Consider the following 12,585-nt stretch of genomic DNA (forward strand, 5'->3'; position numbering starts at 1 on the left):
AGTGGAGCCCCAACCTCAAATATGCTTCCCCTTCCCTCCATCCAAGACCCTCTCCAGAGTGGCCACCCTCCCTGGTCCCTCTCTACTCAGATTTCCTCCTTCCAGGTCTCTCCCACCTTTGCTGCTCTGGGTCTCCACCCCTGCTCTGGCCCCTCTTCACTTCTTCCAAACCAGATGTACACCCCTTCCAGATTCTCCTCCTGAGCTGTAGCTGAGCCCTGCCTACTGCCAATTCCTGCCCTGGTGAGGGCAAGGGTGCCTTCTCCCTTTAGACTGAGGCTCCCTGAGGGCCCATCTGGTTCACTAGCCAAAAGCATCAGCCTCATCTCCCCTAGGCCGGTGGGGCAGACACTGCATAGGGCACTCCTTCCTTCCCCTTTGGGCTTCAGCCCAGAGGGCTGTGTCCCCAGACAGCCAATGGGGCTCAGGGATACCCCGAGTCGAGTTGATGATTAACTCCAGGCCAAATGACCCTGGGGCCACTCTCCCTGGGGAAGGCCAGCCACTGGTTGGGGAGTTGGCTTTGCTTTCTGGAGGAGGTGAGTGTGGGTATCCCAGGTCAGCATCCCCACCTGACCCACCCCTCTGAACTGAAGGCCCAAAGAATCATTGTGGGTCTGTGGTTCCAGCTTGAATTTTATGTTTTGCCCTGTGAAGCTGGCCGATGTTTTGCTTTTCAGAGCAAAGCCTGTTGTCAATGGGCTCAGCATTGGGCTCCTGTCTCCTTGTCAGGTCTTGGATCTCAGAGATGCTGAGAGCAGACACAAACTTACAGCCCCTCCAGGCACCTCCCCTCAGCAGAGGCCTTGGCTTTATGCATAGGGGCTGGTTTGAAGGGCCAAAGCTTCCTTCTCGTGAGAGTCTTCCTTGGCTGCTGTTCAGAATAGGTGGGCATGGAGGTGGCAGGAATCTGGGCAGGTGAGAGGCCAGGGTTGAGAGCTGACAGTCCCAATCACAGCACCAGAGGGGACACATGCATACAGATACACAGAGGACACAAAAGTAGAGACCCACACAATCCATTGAAATGCACACAGTACACAGATGTGGAGACACACAGGCGTACAGAGAAACACAGTTCTGCTCAGACACACATTTGCATACAGAACTATGCACATTTACAGAGGCTTCCTCTGCGACCGTATCATATGTAGGAACCCACACACATATACATGGAAAGATACTGAGAACATGGAAATATATAGCCAGTATAGTCACTGACAATTACAAGGACATTTCAATCTGGAGATACAAATGTACACAGACTTGTGTACACACACACACACACACACACACACACACACACACACACACACCCCATACAGAGTTAGAAGCAGTCCAACCCCCCTCCCATCCCCGGAGACCATACCCATCTACCCACATACAGAGTCACACAGCCATACTCATTCACACGCCAGGATGGTGTCTGGCATGTGAGAGATGTCCAGGAAATATTTATTGAATGAATGAATGACGAGAGGACAGAGAGAAAGAAGCAGAGACTGTGGAAAGGGAGATTTGGCTTCCTGGTTTGTGGGGTCTGTGGAATCCGTGTTTGTGGGGTTGGCCCAAGGACTGCCCAGGCATCCCAAAGCAGCCCTCTCCATCTGCGAGGAGCATGTGGTATGTGTCAGGTATGGAACTAGGTGCTCTGAGGATGCAGTCCCGTTTTTCCTGGCTGAAAGTCAGGAGGCCTGGGCTCTGCCTAGACTACAAAGATTTGGACAAGGCATTGAACTTCTCTGAGCCTCAGTTTTCTCAACTATACAATGAAGGCGAGAGAATAAAACTTACCCTCATTGCATCGTGGTGAAGATGTAAAATTCTCTGTGGGAAGGTGGTCGGCAAAATCCAGACTGTGGCCAACTTTATAGAACAAAAAGCCTGGTTCCTTCAACAAATACATTGCAAGGAGACGAGTAGGAGGGGGAAGGATGAACACATAGATCAAAAAATTACTTTTTTATTTGCAAATGATGTGACTGACAAAGGCTTAATTTCCAGAATATATAAACAGCTCATACAACTTAACAAAAAAACAAACAACCCAATCCAGAAATGTGCAGAAGACCTAACTAAACAAGCAATTCTCCAGTGAAGACATACAAATGGCCAATAGGCACATGAAAAAATGCTCAGTATCACTAATTATCAGAGAAATTGCAAATCAAAACTATAATGAAGTATCACCTCACACCAGTCACAATGGCCATCATTCAAAAGTTCATGAATGATAAATGCTGGAGAGGGTGTGGAGAAAAGGGAACCCTCCTACACTGCTGGTGGGAATGTAGTTTGGTGCAGCCGTTATGGAAAACGGTATGGAGATTCCTCAAAAAACTAAAAATAAACTTACCATATGATCCAGCAATCCCACTTCCGGGTATATATCTGGAGGGAACTCTAATTCGAAAAGATACATGCACCTCAACGTTCATAGCAGCACTATATACAATAGCCAAGACATGGAAGCAACCTAAATGTCCATCGACAGATGACTGGGTAAGGAAGCTGTAGTATATTTATACAATGGAACACTACTTAGCCATAAAAATTTAAATAATGCCATTTGCAGCAGCATGGATGAAGCTGGAGATCGTCATTCTAAGTGAAGTAAGCCCAAAAGAGAAAGAAAAATACCATATGATATCACTCATATATGGAATCTAAAAAAATAAAGAAAAGAAAAAAAGGGCACTATGAACTCATCTACAAAACAGAAACAGACTCACAGACATAGTAAACAATGGTAAACAATCTTATGTTAACTGGGGGAAAGAGGATGGGAAGGGATAAATTTGGGAATTTGAGATTTACAAATGTTAGCCACTATATATAAAAATAGATTTTTTAAAAGTTTCTGCTATACAGCACAGGGAAGTATGTTCAATATCTTGTAATAACCTTTAATAAAAAATATGAAAACAAATGCATGTATGTATAAGCATGACTGGGACAATGTGCTGTACACAAGAAATTGACACATTATAACTGATGGTACTTCAGTTAAAAAAATGATGTATTTTAAAAGTCCCTTTTAATCCTTATTTGGATTCTGATTCAAATAGACCATAAAAAATTAGAGAGGGAAATTTGAGCACAGAGGATATTTAATATACTATATTTTAGATGTGATGTGATTGTGCGTTAATGTTTCTAAAATGATTCCATGTCTTCTAGTATACATACTGAGTATTTATAAATGAAATGATAAGATGCCTTGAATTTGCTTGAAAATTACTCAGGAGAGGGGAAAGCAAGATGGGGAAAGAGGTCCACAAGACTGACCAGGAATAGGAGTTGATATTTATTGAAGCTGGATAATGGATACAGGGTAGTCACTATGTTATCTCTTGACTTTTATGTATGCTTGGACACTTTCAAATAAATTCAATGGATTTCCATTCATGCAAGTTTCCAGTTTGACATACTGTAAACAAGCAATAAAAGCGAGCTTGCTCCTTCCATGCACAATTTTCCTCCAAGGCTATAAATATGTGAAATATGAACTACTCCACAAACAGTACAGGGTGGAGGAAGAAACCCACAGTTATGGATTTAAGATTTTCAGTTCCAGGTGTGCCATGAACCTCTCATCCAGCAGGGGTTCCCTACTGTCCATCTCTCTGGTTGCTGCCCTAGGGGTCTGTTAAAAGGAACAGACTATTAGCAATCTAAGAAAGATGATAATGGACATGCAGACAAGTTAGCATCTGATTGAGACCTTCTCTCTGAAATTATAGAAGGAAACAGAGAGAGAGAGAGAATGATTTTTCCATAACCCTATGACAGGAAGGGTCTTCCTAGGTACTGGGGATACTTAGGAAAGGCTACTATAATAATAGCAAACTCTTCCTTGGGTACTATTCTAAGCATGTGATATGTATTAACTTATTTAACTCTCACATAAAGCCGTGAAGTTTGATGTTACCATTATTACAGAGATCCTGGGAGGCTGGTTTTAGATCAGTAGAAGTAAGGTGCTTTCAGGGTACAGGCGGAGCTTCCTAGCAGACAACTGGAAAAGGGGCCTGGAGCTCAGGAGAGAGATAAGAGCTGGTGAGGCATGGAGAAGGTGATGGATGAGACCTTGAGCCTGGGCATGAGCTGCCAGAGAGATCTGCAGGAATGGGAGAGGTTGGAGGGGGCCCACAGTAGGAGGCCCACCAGGAGTCACTCAGAATCCACAGGGGCAGATGTTTCAAGAAGAAAGGGGCAGTCCACAGGGTAGATGCCTCAAAGTCTGAGAAAAGGCCATTGGCTTCACTTATCAGTGACATTTCTGTTTCAGTGGGGTAGTGGGGAGGTAGGGTGGGGAAGCCAGGTGGCAGAGGGTTGGGGAGGGGTGTGGGATGAGGCCACTGCATGGAACCTCTGGGGAGATTGAGGCTGGAGAAAGAAGCAGGGCCACTTTACTCAAAGTGTGGTCCATGGCATCACCTGGGAGATGATTAGAAATGCCAAATTTGGGGCCCACTCTAGGCCTACTAAGTGAGAATCTGCATTTTTAATGAGATCCCTGGGGGATTCTATGGGCATGAAAATCTGAAAAGTGGTGGAGCAGGGATGTGGGCTGGTCCCTGGAGGTCATAAGAGGTGGCTTTCAACATGGGGATGTCCTGTGAGTTTGAGGAGGTGGAGAGGGAGCGGTGAAGACACCGGCGTGGGGTCGGGGTGGGGGGCACTTGGACTGAAGGGTGCTGGGTGTGAGTTTATGGCTGTGAGAGGGGTGCAGTGTTGTGTGGGACTCACTGTTAAGATAGTGTGTTGCTAGGTGGTACTTCCGGGTCCTGGGTTCCCTGTCCTGTGGCTGAAATCTGTGTTCTCCAGAGGAGAGAGGAGAGAGAGAGAGAGAGAGAGAGAGAGAGAGAGAGTGTGTGTGTGTGTGTGTGTGTTTGTATATGTGAAGGTGAGGTGTGAGACAGAGTTCATGTATATCTTTTGTATGTTTTTGTGTTTTTTTATATGTTAAAAATTTCAACTAATGAAAATTTCATATAGTTCATCCTAACATGTTCATGTGCAAACGTGAGGTTAATGTGTAAGTAAGGGATTGTGGGGTATCAGGGCTCAGGAAACTCTCCTATGGATGAAGAGTCAGCCTCCGGGACTTAGGAAACTCAGGGTGCATGTCCACACACAACTATACGTGGGGTCCTCAGTGGCGGGGGAACTCTAATTTCACTGTGCGCCTGTAATTACAGGCTGTAATTACACACTTTGCCACGAGGGGGCGACGCCAGCCCGGCCACGGGGTGTGATATCCCGTTGAGTCCCAGACTGGCCGCAATCTGTCCGCCTGCTGTGTGGACATCCTTGAAATAAAACGATCCGCGCGAGGGGCCAATGGGAACGCAGCCTGGGCGTGGGGCTGGGGGTGGACCCCTGGTCCTCTCGTTCCCTGGCTTACGCACCTCTCCCACTCCCCCCCACGCCCCCTCCCCGAGCCCTAGCCCCCCACCCCTCCCCAGCCAACATCCTCCCAGAGCCACCCCAACTTCCCGTTACTCCAAATCTCTTCCACGAAAACCTGGCCCGCGGGTCAGGAAGTGAGGGTGCAGCGTCAGTGGGGAGTCAGGAGTAAAGACATTGAGAGGAGTGGGGGTTTTATTTGGGCCAAAGATGGGAGGAAGGGTCTCAGACATCCTCAGTCGGGACGCATTAACAGGGCGCCCTTGTGTATCAGGCAGGGCGCTGCGCCGGTGGACACGGGGATCCGGCACCGTCCTTGCCTTGATCTGGGGTCAGAACACGCGGATTCGAGTCCTAGCCTCAGAGACTGGCCTCAGACTGGTTTTGAGCAGGACTTTTCTCCCGCCACAGGGATTCTCCGCTTCTGTCTTCCGGTAGGGAGGAAACTCTCTCCCCTCGCTACCTTACCGGTTGTTTTGACTCTGAGAAACCCCAGGGAAAGTACCAATGTTCCCAACTTGACTGTTAATGTGTTGGGGCAGGCGAAGGGGGAGGGAAGGGCACAGCCGAGAGTGGGTTGAGGCCAGTGCTGTGGCTACGGATTAAAGAGATCTGGGTAGCCACTGAAGGATTTTGAGGAGGAGAGTGGCCAGATCCCAGCCGGGGTCTTCGAAGATCAAGAACGTGTCTGGGATAGGGTAGGAGCCGTGGGGGTGGTGGATTCCAGGCAGAGAGGCCCTGGTCCTGACAGAGAGATTGGAAAGATGAGCTGATGGTTACAATTAGGATATACTTTTCTTTTAATAAAACTTTTTTTCGTTATAAAAGTAATTTAGAAAAATAATTGAAAACTAGATAAACAAAACCTACTTACTCTACTAATACAGCTGCCGTTTGCATTTGGTCTGTCTTTTTCCAGGCTCTTTTTATACATTTTAAAAACATGGCTATGTTATTGTACACTGTGTTAATTTTCCTGGGTTCTTTATTTTCAGGATGTGGTAAATGTTTTTCATATTACTTCCTGTATTAATTTCCTAGGGTTGTCCTAACAAAGTACCACAAACTGAGTGGCTTAAAACAGCGGACATTTATTGTCTCACAGTTCTGCAGGCTAAAAGTCCAAGATCAAGGTGTCAGCAGGGCCATGCTCTCTCTGAAACTTGTTGGGGAGAATCCTCCCTTGCCGCTTCTAGCTTTTGGTGTTTGCTGGCACTACTTGGCATTCTTTGTCTTTTAGATGTACCACCCCAGTCTCTACTTCCGTAGTCACATGGCTGTCTTCTCCCTGTGTGTCTCCTCTTCTTATAATGACACCAGTCATACTGGATTAAGTGCCACCCTCCTCCTGTATGACCTTATCTTAACTAATTGCATCTGCAATGATTCTCTTGCCCAATAAGGTCAGGGGTTAAGAGTTCAACATACCTTTTGTTGGGGGGGGGGCGGGCAGACGCAATTCAGCCCCTAGCACTTTCTAACTGTGCCTTTTAGGGACTGCCTAAGATTTCCACAAGGGTAAAATTCCCTCATTTATTTAATCAGTTTTCTATTATTTAACACTTGATTTGCATCCAATTTACATATGATTATAAACATCATACTTAGCTCTTTATGCATAAAAATTTCCCTCATATTGTGGAATGATTTTTTAAAGGTAAATATTCAGAAGAGGGAATAGCTGATCAAAGATTATGAAAGGTTGTAATGATATTATTGGTTTGGGGAGGGGTATGGTGTGGAGCGGGAGAAACAAAGCGGAACAGAGAAACAAAATGAAGAAAAAAACAGTGACCCATGGGTGTGTCAGCTAGCGGTAGTTTCCACCAGCCTGCTGTATATTTTTATATACACTTACTAGCCTTCATTTTTTCCCTAGTTGAGGTGTCATTGCAGACAACATTTTGTATCCTGCTTTTCCCACTTAACATTAAATCCTAGACAGTTTCTCATCTCATCAACTTCATAATCATCTTTTGGGTGACTGCATAATATTATCCAATAGGAATATTTTAAAATTTAATATTCATGATGCTGTTATTAGATATTTATAATGCCTCCAGGTTTTTTACTATTATAAATAAACTGCGGTACACATTTTTGTGCTTAGATTTCCCAGATGAGTTTATTTCAGTAAGTGCCAAGGAACTGAATTTCTGGGTGAAAGTACATGAATAATTGTAAAACTCTTGAGTGTTTGGAAGTTGCTTTTTGAAAGGGTTGTGTCAGTGGGCACTTTCATGAGCCATGAATGAATGTCTATTTGCCAGCACTTTCCCAGCAGTGAGTTTTATCTTTTTTTTTTTTTTTTTTTTAAGTTTTGAAGTCTTACCAGGTAAGACAAGGTATCCTGTTTTATCTTTTTTTGGCTACCGATGATGTTATTCTTACATTGTTTTTCCTCTCTTGGAGTTGTCTGTTTGTGTTCATTTATCATTTGTGGATTCTAATGCTTTACTTAGAGATTTTCATTTTACCTATAAAAGATATTAACCCTTTGTCATAACTGCCATATGGATTTTTTTTTAGTCTGTTAATTCTTTCATTTAAAAAATAGTTATTGGGAAATGCAAATCAAAACAACAATGAGAGGCCACCTCATACCACCCCTCAGGATGGCCACTATCAAAAACCCCCAGAAAGTAGCAAGTGTGAGTGAGGAGGTGGAGAAATTGGAATTCTTGTGCACTGTTGGTGGGAATGAAAAATGGCGTAGCTTTTATGGAAATAAATAGTATGGCAGTTTCTGAAAAAAAAATTAAGACAGGAAAATTTTACTCATTTAAAAAAATAGAGAAGCAGAATACATAGCACTAAGTTGAGTTCTATTTTTTTTATTCTTGTTTTTTATTGAAGTAGTCGTTTACAATGTTAGTTTCAGATGTGCAGCAAAGCATTTCAGTTATACATATACATGGAGTTGTATTCTGTGTAATGTATTTCTGTGTGCTGGGCATGGAGATTAGACAAACAAGAAGATGTCAAGGTGCCCATGGACCATGGGGAGCAAAGCAGAAACCAGTGTTCCCAACACAGTTTCATCTGTATTTTGCTAGAGGGTCAAGCGCCGGGGTGCAGAGAGCAATCCGGGGCAACAGCCAACCCAGAGGAGGTGAGGGGTGGGGTGGTGGTCAGGGAGTGTTCCTTGTGGAACTGAATCTAGGACAAATTAGGAGTTAGCCTGGCAGAGGGAAGTGGTCCAAGTCATAATTTCAGCTCTGCTTTTATGACACACACACGCTTAACGCTCCTGTGGGCAAAGTAGTTGACTTTTCTCTTTGTGATTTCTTCCAGTGCTTTTACGCTCACAAAGAGCTTTTCCCTCGAGAGTTCTGATCATTCTATTTCTTCCTGGTTTCCTATGGTTCAGTCTGTTTTTACATTTAACTCTTTGATCTACCGGGAAATTATCTTGGTGATTGGTGGGGGGATAAGGGACCCCTAGTGGAAGCGGGAAGAGGCAGACAGGGGAGGCTGGGTGGCTGCAGGGAACCCTGTCTTCTTCATTCTGCTCTTGTCCTTGACATGGTGGCTCCGGGGCTCCCACCATTCACTCTCTCTCCTCCATATGGCTGTTTTAGGTGATAGCTGGTGTGTGTGTGTGACCGAAGCCCTGGACCATTAGAAGTGATGATTTGGTAAGACCATGTTGGCTTTGAAATATGAGGGATGCAGAGCAGACTGCTGTTAAGAACTTCCAGCATAGGGGTTAAACAGGACAGGATGGAGGTGTATGTGCCATCTCTCTCTGCCCATCCCCTGCTGCCCAAGCTATCACTCTCTCTTTGCTGCCACTCTCCCCCTTCTTAGAAATAATTTTATCTATTTGCTTGTTTTGGGCAGTTCTCCTGCGAGACCATGAGCTCCTAGAGGATGTGCATCTCGTCTGTCTTGCTCCCTGTCATATTCCCAGCGCCGGGAACAGGGACTGGCACACAGTAGGTGCTCAGGGAATACGGGGTGAAAGAAGAAAAGAATGGACTCTTTGAGCTAGGCCCCGCAGGGGTGTGGGCAGGTGGGAAGCCAGGAGGAGCTGCCACTCTGAGCACCTGCTTCAATGCCTGTGGGCAGATTGCCGGACTGGGGACTGAGGATCCAGACACCTCAATCTGGGGCAGACCCACCAGGTCTGGTTTTCAGGTCTGCATTCCACTGGGGGCAGGGGGCTACGGGGCTCAGAGTCACCCACCCACAGATACCCTCTGCAGCTGAAGCCCGGGCACAGGGGCCTGTGTCTGGGCCCAAAGGGACAGGGCTGAGGAAGCAGGGCTGAGTCACAGAGGCGGCTGCTCTTGATGACGGTTCCTGTCTCAGGGGCTCAGAAACATTTCATTATAGCCAGGAGAAGTAATTAAGCCAGAGAGCAGCAGGGGTTGGGGGAGAAGGGCCTGATTTTCTCAGGAGGCTCCTGGTGTAATTAATCAGGGCAGCAGAGGCGAGAGCTCTGCCCAGTCTGGGAACATCAGTCATAGAGACCTGGCCTCAGGGCCTCAGTCACATCTATGCTGACCCCCCAGAGGAGCAGGGGACATAGGGGCCTGAGGAGTGTGCTGGCATCTGACTCCATGAGGCATAGCAGACTGGCCTGAGCTTCAGCCCTGGTGTTGTCATTTACCTGCTGTGGGACCTGGGGCAAGTTGCCTAACCTCTCTGAGCCTCAGTTTCCTTAGCAGCTGAATGGCGCTAATAACATGGACCTCACAGGATTGCTACGGGGGTTAAATGTCAAATGCTTAGCGATGTGCAAGGCGTGCAACAAACGTGTAGAGCTGAGATTCAAAAAGTAGTTTGTGGCGCTAGGCGTGAGAATCCACATGGGAGCAGGTGACCTGGTGGAGAGTCGGGAACACGCAGCTCCCCTGAGTGGCTCGTGGTTCTGAGTCCTGGGGCAGGAATAACGGCCTTGGGTACGCTTTAACAGACCCCTCCTCTGTTTTTTCCCCATTATCTGTGGTCTTTATGGTGACCCTTGCAAGGGTGTTCCTAGTCTCATTTACAGATGAGAAAGCCAAGGCTCAGAGAGGCCAGGTGGCTTGCTGAAAATCAGTGGGTTGTAGAGCTGGGATTCCAGTTGAGGCCCATCTGGTGCCAGTGCTCAAATGATCCTTTCCTTTGGGCTGCAAGGCTGCAGACACTTGTGGTGCACAGGAAGCCAAGTGACCCCATCCTGGGGTGAAACATGGGGAGCGATGGGGCACCCACCTCCTCCCCAGAAACCCCAAATGCTGTCCTTCCTGAACATACACTTGGGTATGTGTCTTTAGGGGAGAGCAAGCTGGATACTCACCTCTTTCTTTATGGGCCAAGGGTGTACCTCCTACTCTGTTTCTAATCCTGGTGCATCATGGGTCTCTGCTCCTCCCAGGCCCCTGGACTGACCTCTGCTTTTTACCTGCTGAGACCACAGTGCCTCTGGGCTCTGGTCCTAACTTGGCCCTCACTCCTGGCTGGAGGCTGGATGAGGTGGGAAGGTAGGGCTGGGCTCTGACACGGGGCAGGGGGCTGGTGGTGGTGGGAAACATTAAATTGTAGTCCCAGGACCCTGTGACAAAGTGGGGGGGAGAGGGGACAGGGATCTGGTGGACAGAAAAACCCCTGCCTCACAGAGGGAAGGCAGGAAAGAAGGGACTGGCAGCAGGTAGACTTTGGGTGAGACACTCGTGGGCTGGGGTGAAGGGCTTGCAGGCAGGCCAACCTGAGGGCAGCTTTCAGGAGGTCTGGGGGCCCTGTGGAGGAGCAAAGGCGGTCTCCTACCTCTGAGCAAACTTCAAAAACAGGATTTCCTGACCGGGGCTAGAATGTCAAAAAGATGGAGGAAACAGTGCTTTATGGACTAGACATTTTTTGGTTTTCATTTCTTTTTTATTTTTTTAATTAAAAAAATTTTCTTTTTAAGTGAAGGTACTGGAGATTGAATCCAAGACCTCGTGCATGCTAAACATACAGTCTCCGTTGACCTATACCCATCCCCCACTCAACCCCACCCCTATTCGGTTTGTTTCTAATTTTCTCAATTAGAACTTTTCTGAGAAGTATAAAGAAAAGAAACCTACCTGGAATTCCATCCCAAAAGATCACTACTCTTAACATTTGTATGGATAGAATTACCCTACAGGATTTCTTCCTGGAAATATATATATATATATATATATATTTACAGACTTGGAATCATTCTATATGTATTATTATTATTATTATTTTGGGAGGGGAGGTAATTAGGCTTATTTTTTAACTTTTTAAAATTTATTTGGGTATTTATATATTTATTTTATAATGTCACATTTTTTAAACTGAAGTATAGTTGATGTACAATATTAGATGTTACAGGTATAGCAATATAGTAATACACAATTTTTAAAGGTTATACTGCATTTATAGTTATTATAAAATACTGGCCATATTCCCCTTGCTGTACAATACATCCTTGTAGCTTATTTTGTACCTGATAATTTGTACCTCTTAATCCTCCACCTCCATCTAGCCCCTCCCCCTTCCCTCTCCCCAGTGGTAACCACTAGTTCCTTCCCTACATCTGTGAGTCTGTTTCTTTTCTGTGATGTTCACTATTTTATTGTATTTTTTTAGATTCCACATGTAAGTGCTATCTTACAGTAGCTGTCTTTGTCTGTCTGACTTACTTCACTTAGCACAATGCCCTCCCAGTCCATCCATGCTGTACACCAGAAACTAAAACAACATTTTGAATCAACTGTACTTCAATTAAAAACCAACCAACCAACCCATTTAAAATACGGGGAGAATAACTGAACAGACATTTTTCCAAAAGAGGAACTGTAGATGGCCAACAGAAATATGAAAAGTTGCTCAACATCACTAATATCAGGGAAATGCAAATCAAAATCACATTGAGATCATCTCACAACCTGTCAGAATGGCCATCATCAAAAAGAACACAAATAACAAATGTTGGCAGGGATATGGGGAAAAGGGAACCCTTGTACGCTGTTGGTAGGAATGTAAATTGGTGCAGCCGCTATGGAAAACAGTATGGAGGTTTCTCAAAAGCCTAAAAATAGAACTACCATATGGCCCAGCAATTTCACTCCTGGGCATATATCTGAGAAAAACAAAAACATTAACTCAAAAAGATATATACACCCTGTTGTTAACAGGAACATTATTTAAAATTGCCAAGATATGGAAGCATCCTAA

Source organism: Camelus bactrianus, chromosome 16, assembly GCF_048773025.1.
Source record: "Camelus bactrianus isolate YW-2024 breed Bactrian camel chromosome 16, ASM4877302v1, whole genome shotgun sequence".
Taxonomy (NCBI): domain Eukaryota; kingdom Metazoa; phylum Chordata; class Mammalia; order Artiodactyla; family Camelidae; genus Camelus; species Camelus bactrianus.